This window comes from Capsicum annuum, chromosome 3 (genome assembly GCF_002878395.1).
Source record: "Capsicum annuum cultivar UCD-10X-F1 chromosome 3, UCD10Xv1.1, whole genome shotgun sequence".
In the NCBI taxonomy this organism is placed as follows: Eukaryota; Viridiplantae; Streptophyta; class Magnoliopsida; order Solanales; family Solanaceae; genus Capsicum; species Capsicum annuum.
This window is the reverse complement of record NC_061113.1, coordinates 94,305,853-94,328,631: the sequence shown is the minus strand read 5'-3', so window position 1 is coordinate 94,328,631 and position 22,779 is coordinate 94,305,853.

Below are 22,779 nucleotides of genomic sequence, written 5' to 3'. Positions count from 1 at the left end.
TGTGATGGAATTTTCCTATATATAAAGTTGCCATTGTAGCTAATAAGATCTCGATTTCCATTTTTTCGGCTCCAGCACCTAAGGGAAATACTTTAGGTACCAGTAATAGTAAAAATTATGTCTATGCACTTGCTAATTGTTAAGAGTCTAAAGGATCCCCAGATATTATTATTGGTATGTTACAACTCTTTTTCGATGATGTTTATTATTTTCTTGACTTGGGTTCTATCCTATTTTATGTGACCCCTTATATAGTTGTACATTTTGGTTTTAGTCCTGAAAATATTTTTGATATCTTTTTCTTATTTCTACTCTTGTGGGTGAGTCTATAGTTGCTAGAAAAATCTATAGGGGTTAGGTGGTATCTATTCTTCATAGGGAGACATTGATGATTTGATAGTAACTCGATATGGTGGATTTTAATATGATTTTGGGATGGATTGGCTTCATTCGTGCTATGTGTCTCAAAACTGTAGGACCTGAATGGTCAGTTTATGAGAGGGGAGTTCCTTAGTATACAAAAAGAAGTTTATTTCTTATCTTAGAGCTAAAAAAATAATCTCCAAAGAGTGTCTGTATCATCTAGTTCAGGTTAAAGATTCAAATTCTGAGAGTTGCTCTTTGCAATCTATCTCGGTGCTTATTAAATTCCTAAAGTTTTCTCAATGGTGTTCCTAGAATCCTTACTGATAAGGAGATAGATTTTGGGATTGATCTTCTAAAGAATACCCATCCCATTTTGATTTCTCTTTATAGAATGGCTCCAACTAAACTAAAGGAACTAAGGGAGCAGTTAAAAGATCTTCTTGATAAGAGTTTTATCTATCCTAGTGTATCTCTGTGGGTGCTCTTATACTTTTTGTGTGAAAGAAAGATGGGTATCTTCAAATGTGTATAGATTATCTTTAGTTGAATAAGGTCACAGTGAAAAATAAGTACCGTCTTCCTAGGATTGATGACCTTTTAGATCAGCTTTAGGGTACAAGGTGTTTCTTTTAGATTAATCTCCATTTGAGATATCGCCAGTGGAAAATTAGGGAGGTTGATATTCACAAGATTGCTTTCCAAACCTGGTATGACAATTATGATTTTTTTGTTATGTCATTTGGGTTGGCCAATGCTCTGGATGCTTTCATAGATCTTACAAATTGAGTATTTAGGAAGTTTTGGTATTTGTTTATTATAGTCTTCATTGATGACATCTTGGTCTACTCCAAAAGTGAGGAATATTGTGTGAATCACTTTCGAATTCTGTTGGAAACTCTTAAGGACCTGAAATTGTATGCAAAATTTTCTAAGTGTGAATTTTGGCTAAGTGTTGTGACCTTTCTCGGGCATGTTATTTCTAGTAAAGGGATTAAGGTAGATCAACATAAAGTTGAATCAGTTAAGAAGTATCCTAGAGCAACGACTCCAACCGACATTAGGATATTCTTGGGCTTAGTTGGGTACTATAAGAGGTTCATAGATAGTTTCTCATCAATCATTGCTCCGCTGGTGAAGTTAACTCAATAAAATGGTTAATTTTCTATGGTTCAACGCTTGTGAAGGGAGTTTTGAGAAGTTAAATGGTAAGTTGACTTATATATCTATTTTGAAACAACACGAGGGTACTAAGGGGTTTGTTGTGTATTGTTATGCGCCGTCTAGGACTGGGTTGTGAGATGATGCATCATGGTAAGGTTGTAGCCTATGCTTCTAGGAAACGTGAGGTTTATGAAAGAAATTACTCGACTCCCAATCTGGAGTTGGCTGCTTTGGTCTTTTCTTAAAAGATTTGGTGCCATTGTTTGTATGGGGTGCATGTGGATATTTATTAAGACCAAAAGAGCTTGCAGTATGTATTTACCTAGAAGGAATTAAATCTAAGGGAAAGGCGGTGGCTTGAATTGCTTAAGGATTACTACATGAGTTTCCACTACCATCCAGGTAAAGCTAATATTGTTGATGATTCTCTTAGTAGGTTATCCATAGGGAGCTTAACGCACATTAAAGAGAAGAAAAAAGGGTTGGTGAAGGACATTCACCGGCTGCCAAATTTAGGAGTTCACCTCTTCGACTCTAAGTATAAAGGGGTAATTGTTCAAAAAGTGGTTAAATCATTTCTTGGTGCAGGGGTCAAGTAGAAGAAGGTTTTGGATCCCATAATTATGCAAATTAAGGATGATGTGGGTCAAAAAAGGTTATGGCTTTCGAGATTAGGGGAGATGGCATCTTTAGATTTCAAGGAAGGTCGCATGTTCCTAATGTAAATGGGGTGCATGAAAAGATTTTGACAAATCTCATGAGTACCGATAGACAATTCATCCGGGTTTGACTAAGATGTTTCATGACTTGAGGGAAATCTATTGGTGTAATAATATGAAGAGGTATGTGGAGAATTTTATTGCTAACTTTATTCGTCACCAAGTCACAGTTGAATATTTGAGGACTAGTGGCATGTCCCCTGAGATAGAATTGCCTATGTGGAAGTGGGAGATGATTAATATGGATTTTGTTAGTAGTCTCCGATAGTTTTGGAATTAGTATGATTCTATTTAGGTCTTTGTGGATAGGATGACTAAGTCTGCTCACTTTTTTCCCGTAAGGACTAACTCCTCAGGAGTGGATTATGCTAAGTTGTTCATTCAACAGATAGTAAAGTTACATGGGGCACTAATGTCCATTATTACAGACTGAGGTACACAATTCTCTTCTTACTTGTGGAATTTGTTTCAGAAAGGTTTGGGTACTCAAATAAAACTTAGCACTGCTTTCTACCCTCAAACGGATGGACAAGAGGAGCATACCATTTAGACTTTAGAGGTTATGCTAAGTTCCTGTGTAATTGATTTTAAAGGTAGTTGGGTTGACCATTTTTCTCTTATTGAGTTTTCTTATGAGAAGAGTTATCATTCTAGCATTCAAATGGTCCCTTTTGAGGCTGTTTATGGTAGAAGGTGAAGGTCTCCTATTAGATGGTTTGAGGTAGGGAACACTAGGTTGTTTGGCCCTAACTTGGTTTACCAAGCTGTGGATAAGGTGAAGGCGATTAGATAAAGACTTAAGAATGCTCAGAGTCATGAAAAGTCTTATGCAAACATGAGGTAGAGTGAGTTAGAGTTTAAAGTGAGTGACTGGGTATTCTTGAAGGTTCCTCCTATGAAAGGTGTCATGAGATTTAGGAAGAAGGAAAAGATTAGTTTCCCATTACATTGGTTCATATCAGATAGTAAGGAGAATTGGGAATGTCGCTTATAAATTAGACTTTGTAGTGAATTTGGCTTTGATTCATCCCATTTTCCATATGTCAATGCTTATGAAATGTGTGGGTGACCCCTCTTTAATAGTGCCTATTTATGGTGTCGGTGTTACAAATTTGTTCTCTTATGAGAAAGTCCTGATTGAAATATTGGATAGGCAAGTTTGTAGATTGAGGACTGATGATATTTCTTTGGTGAGGGTTCTTTGGAGAAATCCAAAGGTAGAAGAGGCTACTTAGAAATTCGCTGAAGATATGAAATCCAAGTACCCATTCTTGTTCCCAGTGTTGGATGAAAGTGCTTAAGGTATGAATTTTATTTCCCTCTTTTCTCATTTTAAACTTGTCCCTGGATTCTACCGTGTTCTTTCTATTATCATGCTAAAAATGTCCAAACTCCTCATTAGGGGACAAATGACCCAAAGAAGGGGATAATGTAAGAACCTATAAAATTTCAATTCTTTTGTTTCTGACCCTCACATATGCTTAATGTTATTTTTTTACTTGAATTATGACATGGGGTGTTAAAGAGGTGTGTTGGATAAGTTTATGAATTTTTGAAAGGGGTTCAGGGTCATTTTGGGACCTTGAGGCAGTGAGGGTCCGCGATTGTGGAATGCCACGCATATAGCTTTCGCGATAAGAGCGTGGAACATTGGCTACCCTCTGCGATAGCGACAGGCCACACTACTATGTTAATTTCATCTAGTTTTTTTTTTCACTTGGGGCAAGGGGCTTTTATTCCTTTACCCCTCAAACGACCTTAAAACACCAAATAAACCTTTTTTTTTTCTAGTTATCCTGATCAAATATTACTTTTGTCTTCTTTAACTCCCAAACCAAGAATGTTCAAGGGTTTTACACGGATTTTACCATTCAGGCTTCAAACTTTGATTTCTCTTCAAATCCTCAGTATTTCAGGCATGTGTCTCTTTCCTTAACTTGAATTTTACATTGGGGCATTAATTTATTGAATATTTATGTGATTTGAATTAATGGGTTTGAAATTGGGTTGAGGGTTTTTTATTGTTATTTCTTGAATTACTTTTCTCATGTTTTAAATGGATTATTCATGCTTTAATTAATGGTTTTGGGACTGAATTGATACATGGTTATAATGGTTTGAAATAGGTAACATGGGTTTCACCAAAGTTGATGAATTTTTGGATTGGTAATGGCATTAACCTTTACCTACATTGTAAACTTAATTTTAAATATGGATATTTTCATAATTTAACTTATTCTTTTAAATCATTGCATTTCATTAAAAGATAAATGGATAAAAAAGGATTTAGAATGCCCTTGGTGGCCATGGTTTTGGACTTTAAATGGAGCTTAGGAGTTTAATGGTTACATGGATTGGTTTAGCATAAATGAATTATCTTGCAAGCATACTGGTATAAAAATACCATGTTGGAAAATTTCGAATAAATACTCCTTAGTTAATGGTTGAGTTATGTGCAAAATATTTTAATTTAGGCTTAACGGGAATTATGTAGTTCATCGAGAAGGTGTAGTCCCAGGGGTCTAACATTGGAAACAATATTTTCCAACTTTGGGGGTCTATATGACTATGTGTCTGGATTCACATTAAATTTTGGAAGGCTATCACCTTGATTCTTTATCCATTCCTCGTTCATGTGGCTATGATGGACTGGGGCCTTTCGGTAGGTGGAATCAAATGCATATAGCGCGTAGGTACCTAGAATATTAGTACGAGCTACATAGTTCAGACTAATGTTTTAAACTATCATGTTAATTTACCCCTATCACTATCTCTACATCCTATATATATGAGTTAATGTTGTGCATGTAGTTTATGACTGGATTTTAGTAAATGCATTATTTTCTCCCTATCCCTTTCGTTACATTCCAGTGTTCTCCACACTGACTGTCCTCGGATTCTTCATCATTTCATGATGTAGATTCAAAGGACTTTTTGGTTACTCCTATGTAATGTTAGGTAGTTAAGTACTTCTATTGATGAACTGTGAAGTGGTGAGCCTCCATCCTTCGGACGACCCAGTCATTTCATTATTTTTCTGTATTATCTTAGAACTTTTGTATTCTTTTGTTAATAGTCGGGGGCATGTCTTGACTTCGATTGATATTCTTTGTTTATAGACTTTCAGGGATAGGATTGGAATGCCATTTTTGTGTTGCTTTAATTCTTTAAATTATCTTTTGGTTCCACAGATCATTTATTGTTTTGGTTGGGTTCCGCTGTTTATCTTTATTATGCTCTTATAGGATGCCTGTCACAACCAAGCCCTGGTTTGGATCATGACATATATGAAAAAGGAAACTATAGGTGTGGGCTCTATATTTAATCAAAATGATCTCAAATTCAAGTTTCGATGGTTCTATTGAACCTGAAACATTGAATTTGGTATGGTAGCATAGTTTATTTGCCCGCAGGGGTACCAAGTGAATCTTGAGAACCTATTTGGAGTTCATTTTGGACGTAGATAATCCGATGCATCAGGCTTCTTGTGCAACAACTTAAGTGGCTATTTGACTACTTAAGAGTTTGTTGCTTAAGTAGTCATCGCTATAACGACATCGGGATGCTTTAGCGGCCTTGGATATTGGGCCAAAGACCGCTTAAGTGATCAATGTCCACTTTAGTGGGCATTACTTAAGCAACCTAGGCGTCTCTTAAGTGATACCCATACCTCATGCCAGACACTTTTAGCGGTTGAGGAGCCATTTAAGTAACTGGCGCTTACGCTACTGGGTGACCATTTAAGTGGCACCTGGGGATTATTAAATCCTCTTGTTCACCTTACAATCCCATTCATTTTTACACTATTTTTATAGCATTTTGAGAGATTGAAGGGACAAAACATGTAGGGAATTATCCACTGAATCTAAGGTAAGTTATTCTAACACTCCTTGGTTATTTACCATTATCTTTCTTGTTAATTTTCATCATATTTCATTGTTAATTCTTAGAAACTAGATCATTAAACTCTTAGACCTTAGGAGCTGATTTTTGTCCTGGATTTATGAACCATTTGTGCTTAACTTTTGAGCATAAATTCCTTGTCATTTTAGGGACCTCATAACAGAATTAATTTTGGATTTTAATATATGGCTCATTTTTTGACCCCACCCTTTATATATCAATATAGATTGTTTTACTCCTAATGATGTATAGATTACTATTTTAATAGCACGATAGAATTTTGGAATCATGGAGGAAAGGTAGATGATTGCCGATAATTTAAGGATTTGTAGTTCGACATTGATGTAGGCTTCGATATACTCTTCTTTATGAGACAGTGTATTATATATATGGCATGTTAGGTAAGAATGTTAGGATGTGAATATCGGTATAACCCCATGACTCAACCTAAATTATGAGTTAGGGAAAAAAAGGGTAAGTCGACCCTTAAGATGAAATACTTGTTATGCCTATAGGATCCTATTACCCTAGGTTACAAGTATGTTATAAATAGTTGAGGCTATGGTCCCTTTAGTATAAGATTTTGTATTTGACTTGGCCGATTATCACAGCTTCCAGATTATGGTATTATGGTTATGCCGATTGTACATTATTAGGGCTAAGGATGTGATGGAGATATTAGTCAAACTCCAGGTGAGTAATCTATTCTTGTAACAGATATAGTCATAGTCTATGGATGTTTAGATGCTTATTATTGTATTGTTTGATATTAGTGATGACATGCATAGATTAGGTACACTCGTACTCACTTATTAGTATGATTCCAATGAAAAACATGGTTTTACTACTATTTTCCTAAAAAGGGATTTATTCTTAATTTTCACTTTTTAAAAGCATTCTTTCACTATAGGAATCGTACAACCTTAATGTATAATTTATGAGATTTTGAAACTAACTATGATGTTTTAGAGATTTGACCGAGATGTGGTCTATGTTTTTATCACTACTATTTACTTTGGTCAAGAGAGATTTTAATCCTTTCAACACTTTTATGATGATTTAGTCTTGAAGTTAAGCCTGACCAATGGATTTACAAACTTACATTATTTAAGCTGCGATTTTAGTTTGTGAATTAATTATATATACATCTCTTTGGTACTGGATGGAGTAGATTGATGATGATGATGATTAAAAATCCTAGATCAGGACCAGGTTAGTGTATATGGGTACTCTATAACCTCTTAGGTGCCTTTTAATTTATGAGTTATTGTGTTGGAGAAGAGAGTTCATCGTAGGTCCTACCTACTAAGTACCACGTGGGCGGTACTCATACTATACTTCTACACTGGAAAATCATATGTAGGTTCTTGCTATTATTGTCTGCATCATGTGAAACAACTATGGGTCAAAAATTTAGGGTGATCTCATGGCATTTGAAGTATTACTATTCTCCCTCTTATAGATTAGACTGATCTCTATGTTGTATTCAGAGATGGGTTATATTTAGTGCTTTTTATTATATTGTATATATTATAAGCTCTTGTAATGATTCTACTAGGTTTTGTGACTGTCTTATATGTATTATCTTTTTTTTTTTTTATATTTATTCCATAATCTTCATTCATTTCTCTTGGTAGTCTATTTCTAGCAGTTCTGGACTAAGGGCTGGCTTACCTACCGGTGTGTTATAGTAGGCCCCATCATGACTGGAGAAATTGGATTGTGAAAAAGTTGTATTTGACCTTAGGTTTATCAGTTTATTTGTACATGAACTTGGTGTTTCGTAGAGACCTACAGATTGGTGTGGAGACTTTCGTATCCTATGTTTAGGAGGCTATAGTTCATTCATAAAAAATTCTATTCTTGACTTCCTATCGTATGTTTGTATTTCTATGAGCCTCAAGTTTGTACTTTGACTCTATTCTATCTCAGATGGATGATATAAGATTATTGATAAATACAGATGGTACTTTGGTATATTTCTAAAGCTTCAGTGTAACATTGGACCAGGGAGTTAGAAATTAATATTGAACATCTTAAGTGTCAACTAGAGGATTTGGGGCTAGCCCTGGCTCTGATAATGTTTGTGAGCACTTTAGCTTTTTAAGATTAAATATTGGAGATTTCAAGTCTTTTTACAAATACCTCACAACCAGAGATGAGGTCCGATTTATTGAGTAGTTCTTAGTTTATAATTGGATTTATTAGTGTGCAATAGGGTTCTTTGTCAGTTTCAGAGTATGAGATTGGATTTCTAGAGTGGGCTAGACATATTCCTATGCTATATCCAGCAGAACAAAAGATGGTGGGTGGATTTATTGGAGGATTAACATTTTCACTCCATTTTCCATTAGAGCATTTGATAACAACTCTGATTTCCTTTCCTCAGGTTGTTGATCATGTAAGGGCTACACAAAGAGCATGTATTAAGAATTATGGAGGTGGTGATAAAAGGCTATGTCATTAGTAAAGTGCTATTGGTATTCCATCCCAGAGTGAGTATCCTTCCGGCAGAGATCAGTTTTGATTGCAGACTATTAGTTCCACATAGGTAACGTCTCAGACTATATGTGGCTCCAGATCAGTTTTGGTGGTCACAATGGGTAGAGTTCTTATCAGACTTCGAAGAGTATTCAACATGGAGTTTTAGGTCATGGAGGACATTTTTGATCAGTAGAAGAAGTACCTTAGAGTATTTTGGGAGTTTGTAGTAGTTGTGGCAAGATTGGTCATTGGTCTAGTGAGTCCCCCTAAAATGAGTTGGTTGTTACCCGGAGTTAGCATGTGTTCCCCAACAGCTTAGAGTTCTTAAGGTATGCTATGATTGTAGGGAGGATGGTTATTTCAGTAGGGATTTTCCCTAGCATCAGTTGGTCAGCTAATTGGGGTCAACTTATGTTTCTCACCATGTTAGGGCTTTAGAGGTTTGCTACAACTATAGATAGATTGATTATTGGTCTATAGAGTGTCCACGACATGATATTATTAGTCATTTAGATTGTCCAGATTAGTCTCATAAAGTTGTGGCACCTTCAGTTTGAGGTAGTGTACATAGTACCTCTATTGATGATTCAGATACTCCATCCAAATTTAGACCTACTCAGATTTGTCTTTCTTTGGGTATGTTAGGCATATGAAACCATATTTTTTGCCTTTACCTTTTCATTGGAGTACATTAGGGTTTTTGTATCGTTCGGTGATTATGTGCCGTGGTAGCTTTATATTCATTGGTTTGTGCCTTAGTGTAGAGTTTATGATTATAAAACTGCCCCCTAGATGCTTTATTTTAGTAGTAGATTAATTTTCAAATTTTTCTTAGGGTTTAGCATTTAGGTTTGAGTCCTATTTACAGTTCCATATTGGCCTTGTTATGGCCCGAGAGTGGTATTTGCTTTTCGTTTTAATTTTTGGTACCACCTACTCCTTCTACTAATGTTTATATTGCTGTTGTTATTATTATCATTGTTTGAAGTTGATTGACCCTCGCTTGGTTACATGGCTAGAATAGCATTATCTAGTTAGAATTTCTTCCCTCGTGATTCTTGTTCATGTCTTAGGCGGCTAGCTCAATTGCATGGTTTTTCACTCTTATGGTGAGGTAAGGCTAGTTGCTTTTCTCTTCTATTGGCGAGGCTAGATCAATTGTTGAATGGGCTATGACAGTGAAAGTAAGTTGGTCTTCCATGGTTCTGTTATGGTTCTAGGGTTGGCTATTTGGTTATATTGCCCATTTTTGAGTTTGAGATTCTAGGACTTGCCTTTTCGTTTGTTGAGATTTAGCATTGGCTATCATTTTCTATTGCCATTTCTGAGATTGACCAGTTTAAGATCTATTCTTTCGATTTGGATAGTTCATCATTGGTAGTGCTCTTAATGTTAATGATGAGAGGTATTGGGCTTTTTATTTAGATGTGTTGTGTTTGTCTCCTGGTAATAATATTGATCTTACTATTCGTATAGAGTTGGACAATCTATTCTTACTTTGGTGTGGTTTTTGTTACAGTGGAGTTAAGGAAGGTGGAGAATGATTTTTCTGTGACCACATCTTAAGTTTATAGGTTTGGTATTCGTTACTTTGGATAGCACATTGGATTCACCAATTTTTTGGTTAAGGTTGCAATTCTTCAAATTTCAAAAATTTTAGTTATTTCTAGTATGGTTTGAAGCCTTGATGAGTTCTTAGGTATGCTTTAATAATTCATGCCCTCTAATAGGTTTGGAGTGGATTACTTGTGCTTTCATCCTATGGCTATCCTTTATTATGCTTTTGTTCTTCAACTATATTTTGACTTTAGCTCTGGCATGATCCAGTAGGGCTATGCCTAATTTAGATAGCAGTGTTGACTTTTTGATTTTCGCCCATTATTCAGACTTGTTGACTCTAGTTTCAAATTTGATGCCTTGAAATGATGGCTAGACGATTATGATAAATTTGGAGTGTGGTTGCTTACCTATTATAAGATTAATTGAGATGTCGAGTTCAAGTAATTCAACCTTTATGTCGAGATTTCAGTTGGGAGTTGTAAAGCTTGGATGCAACCTTCATTTGGATTTGTGTTAGTTGGGCAGTCGTTTATATGCTGGATAATCTTATTCCTTATTGACCTATTTGATTTTATTTAGTTCCAATGGATTATGATTGATAGATGTTCATATAGTATCCCATTGGTACTTAGTGATGGTTTCTTATACTTCTGACCTTGATTTTTAGTTTCCATCAAAGTTGTGAATTATCTACTCAGCAGGAGGAGTGTGCTCAGGTTAACTTAGCTTGGTTTCATTCTTGTTTGGTGTGACATCCTAGAGTGGATCATTTATTGATGAGTTTTTGTGCTTCGAACTCCTGACTATCAGTTTTGAGAGTCATTTAGACTAGTTGTACCATTGGCATAAATTGCTGATATTGATCATTACCATTTGTGTACCCAGGTAGTGCCTTATGGCTTATCCTTATGCCGTCCTTTATGAATTTCAGTAGATTAGCTTCAGTTATTTGAGGTTTAGTTTGATGGGGTTACACGAACTGGACTAAGATTACCTTCTTCTTGGTTTTGACTGGATAGTAGGTTTAAAAAGACAAAAAAAGGTTTTATTTGGATTATGGACATGGTCGCATAATTTATGCCTTGGATTGACTTTGGGTTGGATGATTTTTCTTGCTTGTGCTGGTATGATTATGGTATCAGTGTGTTATGGTTTTGATTTGCATGCATTAGCCACTTTCAATTCAATTGGAGGTCAGTTGGTTGTTGAGGTTATGTTTTGGTAGTTTGATAAGTGAAGAAAGGAAGTTGGTTGAAAAGGGACACATATGGCAAAATCTATTGGTAGCATTGTCTCTCCATAAAGGTTATCTAAGAAGTCATGCTCGAAGCATGCATGCCATTACCTTAACCTTTGATTTTTTTGCTCTTTCTATCCATTGATTTTCATAGACGAAAGTTGTAAGACCCCGTAAAGTTCCCTCGTAGTCTAAGCCTTTAGAGCATGTCAAGTGAAGCCTTTTTCCATCTCTAAAATATTTAGAAATGACTTCCAAAGTGAGTAGTGATTAAATCAGATAGAGTTTTCCTAATTTTGACTTTTTATCGTGTGAGAAATTGAATTATCTTTCCAACGATACCAATTTCGTCCAAATCCGGTATCGGAGTGAGAAGTTATTGCCGTTTTAGTGAGAGTTGTCAGAACCGCCCAGGTGTGATGGATAGGTTGATGGATCGCCGAGCTTGCGACGGACCGTCGCTTGAGCCATCGCAACAAGGCAGTAAACCTATCCACTGGCCAAGTGCTACGTTCAGATCGATGGACCATCGCCAAAGCCGTCATTACTAAGGCAGTGAGCCCCTACTCTGGTCCAAGTGCGACGATCGGACCGACAGACCATTGAGCCAACGATGGATTGTTGTATGAGCCATCGCAGATCCCTTTTAGCATTTTAAAGACATTTTCAGAAGGGCTTTTTAGTCCTTTTCCACCCTTTTTAACACCTAGATATATCAAAACAAAGCGTAGAACTTCAGAATCATCCAAAGCATCAAGAACTAGGGTTTTCTCTCAAGATTAACCCTAAAGAGCAAATCCAAATCTGAGCAAATCCAAATCTTTCTCCAACAACCTTAAGATTCCACCATAGTTTTTACAAATTGAGTTAAGATTCAAGGTTTTCAAGTCAAAAGCTTCAAGAACCCTTACTCAAGAGTATGAAAAAGAGCCTCAAGCAAGCTTGTTCATCTACAAGTCATAATCTCAGGTATGTGCGGTTTGAACAAGGACACTCCTTTGTGACCAAAAGTTGTTTTAATTACAAAGATATATGGCTTTACATGTTTTCGTATGAAATTAAAATATGGTTTTATACCCTATGTTATTATTTCTTGAGATTATGATGGTTTCAATATTTTAGAAATGAAGTACATGAGTATGTTGAGATTATAAGCATATTGCTGAAAATTTCCAGATTTCTATACGATTTATGAATCTTTATGATATCGAGTATGAATTTTGATACGTCTTAATGTGAGATTGATATATGGGTCATTAATTCCTATTTGATATTGTAATTTTAAGAACTTTTGTGCTATAAGAACCCATGATTTGAGTATTTTGAGATTATTGAGAAAGTTTTGACCTTGACGGTTATAGTAGCTTTGAAATCCATTTTTCTAAATGAGATTACAGATTTTATAGTTGGGTTCTTTATGAACCATGAGATTATTTTAAAGTGGATTCCATGAGATGAGCGTAGCTAACTAAAGGGAGCAGTATTTAGCACCGAGTTAGGTAAGTTACTACGATTTCATACCCCAGAACTACGTACCACCGTAGGATTGAGATTTATGGGCCTGAGGATGAGATAGTGATCACTTAGTTGAGGTTATACTCCCTAGTAAGAGTATGAATTCTCTCCCTAACGTGAAGTTTCTTCCTTAGGAGGACAAGACGTTGGACTCCATGTAGCTCATATGTTGTATGTCGGTTAAGAGAACCTCCCTAATAGCATGATTTTTCAGAGTAGTTTCTTAAAGTAAAATTTTCCCAAGAAGAAAGTAGTTTTCCCTATTATTAAGAGTAAGTAATCAGTTTCTAAAGTAAAGTATGTTCCTTGAGATGAGATTCATACTGTGTTCCATTATTCATAATTTATGAGATATGCATTTTGAGATTATTCGAGCTATGTGAGTCAGTTATATTAGAATGCATGATTTTTATAAAGATTAATGATATTATTATTTTAAGTATCGCATACACCTCCATATACTCAGTACATCCTCAATGTACTGATCCATATGTACGTCTGTGTGCTACATTGTCTTATAATGTAGGTTCATGTGCTCAGTTTCAACAGCGTCAGTGATCTCCGAGTACCTTGATATACACCTCCATAGTTTGTGAATCCTCATGGTTCGAGGACCTGTTTTTACTTGATTTCAGTCTTCATAGTTATTGGTTCATTTCTTTTCAGTTGAGTATGAGTCAGTTAGGGATCTGTCCCAACGGCTCTCTAGTTTTGAGTAGTAGAGGCTTTGTCAGACTAGACTATCTGTGGTATTTTAGACTTTTTAGCATGTTGCTATTCAGACAATATTCTTTTGTTATTTTAGTTGAGATATGTTATGACAGTGCCATTGTTTTACTTTATCCATCTTAAAAGTAAGTGTTAGAAGTAGTAATAGGCTCAAAGGGTTAGCTTAGGGTTACTTGTAGCCTTAAGCACCGTGTGACATCTCAGAATGAGATATTGGGGCATTACAAAAGTCCTTTTAGTAATGTATATTGCAATGACCCTCTAGATGATATTTATGCATATTTCTTGTGTTTAGAGCCTTCCCACGGTGGCGATAGGTAATTTGTGACTTGTCAGAACTTTTGGTTTGATTATCAGGGAGTTCATTTAGGTTTTTAAGATTATTTTGATAGTTTACTATCAAGGAATTAGTCTCAAACCAAAACTCATAATAAATGACATCAAATGAGGATTCAAACAATGCCATCAGCTTTGAAATATTGATTTTTGTCTAGGGGGAACCTTGGTTTACGTCTCGAGTCTTTCAGACTCATTTTGGGCTATTAGGTGAATTATATAAAAATAAAACTATATTTTGGTCCCCATATTTAGTTAAGATGATGTTTGATGAAAGTTTCAATGCTTACATTGAGTCTGGAACATCGAATTTGGTATGGCATCATAGATCATTTCTATGCATGAGGTTCAAAACAAATCCGGAACAGCTGGTCGAAATCTATTTTGGACTTAGAAAATTTGATGCATCAGGTTACTTGATCGCTTATGACGTTGTCGCTTTAGCGACATTGGGTTGCATTAGCAGCCTTGGCTATTTGGCCTTCTAAAGTGATCAATGTCCACTTTAGGGACATTGCTTAAGCGACCTAGGCATCTCTAATGTGATACCCATTCCTCGTGCCAGACCACTTTAGCGGTCGAGGAGCCATTTAAGCCACTGGGTGACTGCTTAAGTAGCACCTAGGGTTTATTAAATCCCCTTCTTTACCAAAAAATCCCATTTATTTTCACATTATTTTAAACCATTTTTGAGAGTTTGAAGAGAGGAAAAAAGTGGGAAATCATCCATTAAAGCTAAGGTAAGTTAGCCTAATACACCCAATTGGTCATTTCCCATTAATTTTCTCATTAATTTCCATCCTATTTCATTGTAAATTCTTAGAAATTAGGCCTTTAAACCTTTAGACCTTAGCAGATGATTTGTTCCTTGACGTAAGCACTATTTGTGCTTAACGCTTGAACATACATTCCTTGTCACTCGTGGGACCTCATGAGAAATTCAATTTTGGATTTCCATTTAGGGGTCCCATTCTTGATCCAAATTTTGACCCGATCTCTTATATAGAAATATGGGTTTCATTTACTCCTAATGATATGTAGATTACTATTTTGATACTGTGGCAGCATTTCAGGATCATGGAGCAGAGGCGGATGATTTATGGATGATTCAAAATTTGTAGTTAAGCATCGAGGTAGGCTTTGGTATACTCTTCTTCATGAGATAGTGCATTATATATATTGCATGTTAGGTAAGAATGTTAGGATGTGATTATGGATAGACCACCATGATATAGCCTAAATTATAGGATTATGTTACTAAGTTATGAGCAGGTTAGAAATAGTTGACAATAAGACCCTTTTAGTATAAGATTTACTACTTGATTCATTAGATTATCTTGGCTTCCAAAATTAAGGTATTATGTTATATCGATTGTACATTATTGGGACCAATCTGTGATAACAATATTAGTCAAACTTTGCGAGTGATCTATCATTGTAAAGGATGTATCCATAGTCCATGGATGTTTAGAATCTTATGATTTATTATTTTGATATTGGTGATGACATGCATATATTAGATATTCTCATGCTCACTGATTGGTACGATTCCAACGAAAAACACAGTTTTACTACTATTTTTCGAAAAAGGGATTTATTCCTAATTTTCACTTTTAAAAAGAAATCTTTCATAAGAAGATCATACCACTTTAATGGATGATTTATGAGATTTTGGACCTAAAAATATTATTTTAGAGATTTGATCAAGATACACTTTGATCTATGATTTACCATTACTATTTACTCTGATAGAGAGAGATTCTAACCCTTTCTACACTTTTATGATGATTTAGATCTGGAGTTGACTTTGAGCAATGGATTCACAAAATTACACTCTTTCAGTCATAGTTTAAGTCTATGTATTTACTATATATACATCTTATTGGTACTAGATGGAGTAAGTTGAGGATGATTAAAAATCCTGGATATGGAGCAGATCAATTTATATAGGTACTCTCGATCCCCATAGGGCCCCTATGTGAGCCATCGAGTTAGAGGAGGTAAACATACTAGGTTACTTTAATGCACTTGGATTACTTATGGTTTTATGGATTTACTTACGTATATTCATACATGTGCATTGCGTATCACCAGTATGTTGTTTGGTCTCTATGTCTATCATCCTTATGGGGGGTTACATAGGTATAAGTCATGAGTTCTATTTGTTATATGGTGTATGCTAATTAAAAGTTTTGATTTATAGGGCTCAATTAAGGTATTGATTTTTTATACTAACCAATTACTTTATTATTTTGATTATGGTTAGTTCAAGGTAAGTTGATTATGAACTGGTATTGATATTTAAGGTATGAATCTAATTGTTTTATCCTATTGTTATTTTACTATAGATAACTATCTCTTGTTTATTCATTTGAATTAGGGACCCTAATTATGCCAGCACTAGTTCCTACTATGATTAGAGGGTTTTAAGATGCTGGTATCACTATCTTAGGTTGTACCTTTGAGTTAGTTTTGCATATATATATATATATATGTATGTATGTATGTACATCTATATGTATCTAACTATAGTGTTACCATATTTTCCTATTTTTTTTATTTATTTATGTTTTGTATTCCCTCCTTGTCTTTCTATTGTTACATCCTGGGTTTTGGCCTTAGAAAATTTCCTGGAATTCCCATTCTTTAGACCCAATACAACTCAAGGGTATGATCTGTATATTAGGGTATGAGTGGTATGGTCCTATCATATGATGAGCAGTGTTAGTTGGTGGGATTGTTTTAGTCAGTAGAATGGTTATGAGTTAGTGTATGAGTCATAGGTCTTGGTATAAGTCATACCAGGGACTTGTATGGTGGACAATATTTGATCCTCCTGGTATTTCAATTTGCCAATGATAGGGGAATGGGTACAGATCGTATGCTATGGTTACGAGTTGGTTGGGTGAGTCACATACTGGACAATGTTTGATCCAAGGGTTTAGTCTTGGATACGAGTGGTGGAAACCAATCGTTTGGAAGGATATGACTCTTTAGGGTCAGTTGTATCCTTGGGATGAGATTTTTTGCAACTTAAGTGGGGGTATTTTGGACATTTCACTACTTACCCTAATTAGAACCCATGACTTCTATTTCACTAAGGAGGTTATTTACCTTATTATTATATTCATTAATACTTAGAAACTATTCCTAACATCCAATAATTCTCTCAAGAACTTTTAGGGTAAAGAAGCTTGGGTTTCAACTAAGGAATTGGTTTAGGGCTTGCTTTGGTGATTTTCTTCCATCATATTTCTTGGTTTAAGGCATGATTCTCTTTCCTCATTGTAATTTTAACTAAAGGCATAGTTTATATGATTGATTTCATGGTTTTACTATTTCATGATTATGCTTTTCAATTATTATTTGGGGGTTATGATATTAAATGCTTGGTTATAGTTTTCCATGTTCTTAATTATGCTTTTATAAGAACTAATGGTAGTTTTGGACAATTGGATTGGATGGAAATTGTTTAATGGTCTTTGAAATTGGTTTTGGTTATATTATGCCCACAAAGTGTTTGATAAAAAACTTATAAAGGTATATTCTTTGTGTTGACTTCTTTTAATGGAACTATTGTTTATTTTCAGCTTATATAATAAAGGTTTAAATGAGTTAAAGGGTTTTGAAAAGGCTAAAGACTAAATGGTTATGCTTATGGGGAACATAGAAGTCTTCCAAGTGGTTTAATATGGTATATAGAATGGAACTTGAAGGCCAACTTATCCTTAATGGTTTGGCTATGGATATTGCTTGTACGTAATGGGGCGGTATGATGGTACCACTGATATTAGTCTTGATTAATAAAATGGTAAATGGATAGGTTTGATTACTTAAAAAGGTTTTAACTGGACATTAATAGTTAGTGTGTAACAAGGCCGTGAAAGGTGGCGGTCCCGGGGGGACCAAAACTAGAAACTCATATTTGCTGATATAAGGGGTCTTGATGACCATGTGCGTGTGTTATATTTTATATTGGGGGATGTACTAGTCATCCCTTTGGATATATCTTTGGTCGTGCGACTACACATACTAGGGCCTTTTTAGCAGGGGAGCTAAACCCATATCACTCGTGGCTGGTTAGGACGGCTAAGCCACACAACCCAGGTAAAGGTTTTAAAGGCATGCTAAACCCCATTCCCTTTCTTGTCACTTAAATATATATGTATGGTTGTATGTATTTGGATTGTTTTACATGGATTTATAACTTTCATTATTTTATCCTTACCCTGAGTTTTATGTTAGCGGTCATTTGCTAAATCGTCTACTGGCAGCTATATACCCATGCCATGCAGGAATTGGCCGTTCGACTCCACCTACATAGTGATTCATTCGAAGATAATATTTAGACTGAGTGGTGAGCTTCCATCCTTTCAAAAGGCATCATTGCATGTTATGGATATTGTTAGATGTCTTAACTTTATTTTGGATATTGGTTTTAGCCATGGTTGGGGGTATGTCCCAATGGGATACTTTTAGTTCTTTTGGTTAGAGTCTTTGTGGTACTTCTAGGGGGTTGGTATAGGCGGGATTGGTATTGGTGTCAGCCTTGGCATTGATATTAGTGTTGGGGATAACATCATTGGATCATATTATTGGTTGTTCCAGCATAATACTTTTTGGGATTAGTTAGCATATTATGTTTTGTTCTCCTCTTTAGTTTGGTTCGGTATGGTTGGATGTTTGGTTTGGTGCGAGTGGACTCAGTTCGGTCGATCACTGTCATGATCCTATCCTAAAGTTTTTATGAAATCATTTGCATATTCTTATTAGATGCTTGAAATTCTGCTTATCTAAGGATACATAAGGTGTTTGGGTTGGGTAAAAGGGGCGGTCCCCATTCCTGGATGGACTTGGGATGCCTATTACGTCTAGGCCCTAGTTCGGTTCATGAGAAGTTTGTATCATAGGTTTAGGTTTAGTGGTAACTGGGTGTCCATAAAGATGTGTCAAGTAGAGTCTCTTTTAGGTGTGTCCAGCATGCCACACTAATAAGAGAGAGGCTACAAGATATTTAGGAATGTTTCACTTTCTTGGTATTAAATCTTCAAGATTGAGTTCCCAGTCCTGGAATCTCCTCTAATCCTTATTTTTTCATATTTTAGATCATGCCTCCTAGATCTGGAACACAAGGAAATTTTTTCGTCCTATCTGGGGATAATGCTGAAGGGGTACGTCTGACGTCTGGAGTACATCTTTGATCTCAGGGTCCTATTCCTAATTATGTTGGAGTTCGTCCTATCCTTCTTACTACTCCTCAGGTCCCTTAGGTCAACGTGAAAAATATAGAGTTTCGTTATCTATTGATGTTATTGCCCAGATGGTTGCTTCTCAAGTTGAGTGGGGTGCGACTGATGCTTTATCTGGTGAGGGAACAAGGGTTGGTCAATTTATAAAGATAGGTCATCCTACTTTTATGAGAGTGAAGGTTGAGTAAGACCCATAGGGCTTTTTGGATAAAATTGAAATGATATTTTAGGTGATGTTGTCTACTAATGCGGAGAGAGTTAACTTTGCAACTTATCAGCTTAAGGATATTTCTTATCAGTGGTATGAGGAGTAGGACAGAGATAAGGTTGATATGGAAGCGGAAGGGTTGTTAGAGGATTTTTTAATTTCTTCATGGATAATTTCTTTCCTTAAGAGTTAAGGGAAGCAAAGATGGAGGGGTTTTTGAACCTTAGGCAAGAGAGGATGTCTGTAAAGGAATATTCCTTGAAGTTCCATCGGTTTTCGAGGTATGCTATTGATTGGTGGCTGACATGAGGTCAAGAATGAGGAAGTTCACTTCTGGGATGAATAGAGATTTAATTCTAGAGAGCTAGACTGCCTTGCAGATTATAGATATAGACATCTTGAGGTTGACTATTCATATGTAGCAGGTTGAGAATGAGACGAGAAAATAGGCAGAGTTTGGAGATTAGCAGGAAAAGCAGAGTAGGTTTTCTAACCAGGGAGATGTACAGTCTTAGGGAGGTGGAGATGGTACAAAGTGGTATAAAAAAAGTGAGGAAGTTCTCTTTCCTTCTTTATTACCAGTACTCCTTACCCACAATAGTCGGTAGATAGGTGTCATAAAGTTGGCGATAATTCTCGAGCACAGGTTGCCTAATCTCAGGCGAGCGAAGTTCAGTCAGTTTTTTCATGTCCTTTTTGTCAATTATATGGTCATCCTTACTGGGGCTATTGCAAAGAAGGAAAGGATAAGTTCTTTAAGTGTGGTCAGGTAGGCCAGTAGCTCAAGGATTATCCAATTAGTAAAGTCGCTACAGGGGTAAATAAGATTCCTTTAGCTTTATCTTCAGCTCCTGCACCTGGTGGTGTGACATCTGCTACTGTTACTGTTTTTGGTTTTTGTAATATTCGGAACAGGTTATATGGTTTGGCTCCCAGCAAGAATTTGAGGTATCACCTGATGTCGTTACTGATGTGCTATAGCGTTTCTCTCATGATATATATTGTTGGCTTGATCTAGGGTCTATTCTATCTTATATGACTTCTTAAATAGCATGTCTTTTGGTTCTGATTTGAAAATTGTTTCATTTTCTTTTTCTATTTATACCCTAGTTGGAGACTCGGTTATTGCTGAATGGGTCTATAGGGGGTTTGGTATATGTGGCTGATAGACAGACCTTGGTAGATCTATTTGAGTTGGGAATGTTGGATTTTGGTGCAATTTTAGGTATGGACTGGTTGCATTCGTGTTATGCATCTCTAGACTGTCAGACTTATTAAGTCATCTTTAGGTTCTAGGTGAGCCAAAATTAGAATGGGAGAGTTGTTCTTTAGCTCCTAGGGGAAGGTTTATTTCTAATATTAGAGTTCGAAGGTTAACCTCCAAAGGGTGTCTTTATCACTTGTTCTAGGTTAAAGATTCTAACTCAGAAGGTCTTTCTTTACAGTCGGTTCCTGTGGTTGATAAGTTTCCAGAGGTTTTCCTGGATGATCTTCCTGGCATTCCTCTGGATAAGGAAATAGAGATTTGTATTGATTTGCTTCCGAACACTCATCCAATTTTTATTCCACTATATAGAATAGCTTTGGCTGAGTTGGGGGAACTCAAGGAGAAACTTAAGGATCTTCTAGAAAAGGGTTTCATTCGTCCTAGTGTTTCTCCATGGGGTATGCCGGTGTTGTTTGTGCATAAGAAGTATGGTTCCAATTGGATATGCATTGACAACAGGCAGTTGAACAAGGTAACAGTCATGAATTAGTATCCACTTTCAAGGATAGATGATCTGTTTGATCAGTTGTAGGGTGCCAAGTTCTTTTCTAAGATAGACCTTCGGTCTGGGTACCATCAGCTTAAGATTAGGAAGGTGGATATCCCTAAGACAACTTTTCATACTCGGTATAGGCATTTTTAATTCTTGGTGATGTCATTTGGGTTGACCAATGCTCTGACAACATTTATGGACTTGCTAAAAAGGGTGTTTAGGCAGTATTTGGATCTCTTTACAATTGTAATTATTGATGACATTCTGGTTTATTCAAAGAGTGAGGTGGATCATGCTATTCACCTTCTTGTGGTGTTGTAGAACTTAAAGGAACAACAGTTGTTTGCCAAGTTCTCTAAGTGTGAGTTATGGTTGAACGCAATAACTGTCTTAGGTTATATAATTTCTATTGAAGTTATCAAGGTGGATCCACAAAAGGTTGTTGTGGTGAAAGGGTGACCTAGGCCCACAACTCCATCTAATATTTGGAGCTTCTTGGGTTTGTCCGAGTATTATAGATGGTTTGTGGAAAGCTTTTCTTTTATAACTGCTCCTCTAACCAGGTTGACTCAGAAGAAGGCTAAGTTTTTCTTGGTTGGATGCTTGTGAGGAGAGTTTTGAGAAGTTGAAGGATAAGTTGAATTCGGCCCCAATCCTGACTTCACCGGAGGGTAATGATGGGTTCATGGTTTATTATGATGCATCTCAGGTGGGTCTTGGTTGTGTTTTGATGCAGCATGTGAAGGTGATTGCCTATGCTTCTAGGCAGTTGAAGGTGCATAAGAGGAATTATCTTACTCATGATTTGGATTTATTGGAAGTTGTGTTTGCTTAGAAAATATGGTGGTAATATTTGTATGGTGTTCACGTGGATATCTTTTCTAATCACAAGAGTCTTTAGTACGTGTTCACTCAGAAAGAGCTTAATCTCAGGCAGAGAAGATGGCTTGAGTTTCTCAAGGATTATGATATGAGTCTTCATTACCATCCAGGTAATGCTAATGTGGTTACTGATGCACTTAGTAGGTTATCCATGAAGAATTTGGCTCATGTAGAGAAGGAAAAAAGAGAATTGGTTAAGAATATTCACTACTTAGCCAATCTTGGAGTACATCTTGTGGACTCCAAAGATAGTGGTATGATGGTGCATGATATGGTTTGATTGTTTGATGGTGAGGAGATTAAGGAGAAGAAAGTGCTGGATCCTATCTTGATGAAAATCAAGAGAGCCGTTGGCAGGCAAAACGTAGTGGTGTTTGAGATCAGTGGTGATGGTACATGATGGTAGCAAGGAAAGTTGTGTATTCCTGATGTCGACGGGTTATGACAAAGGATTTTGGCTGAGGAATATGAGTTATGCTATGTTGTTCATCTCATCTCAACAAAGATGTATCATGATCTCAAGGAGATCTATTGGTGGAATGGCATGAAGAGAGATCTGCAGATTTTGTGGCTAAGTACATGGTGTGTCAACTGGTTAAGGTTGAGCACTTGAGGCCTGGTAGATTGCATCAAGAAATTAAGTTGCCCAAATAAAAGTTAGAAGTATTTA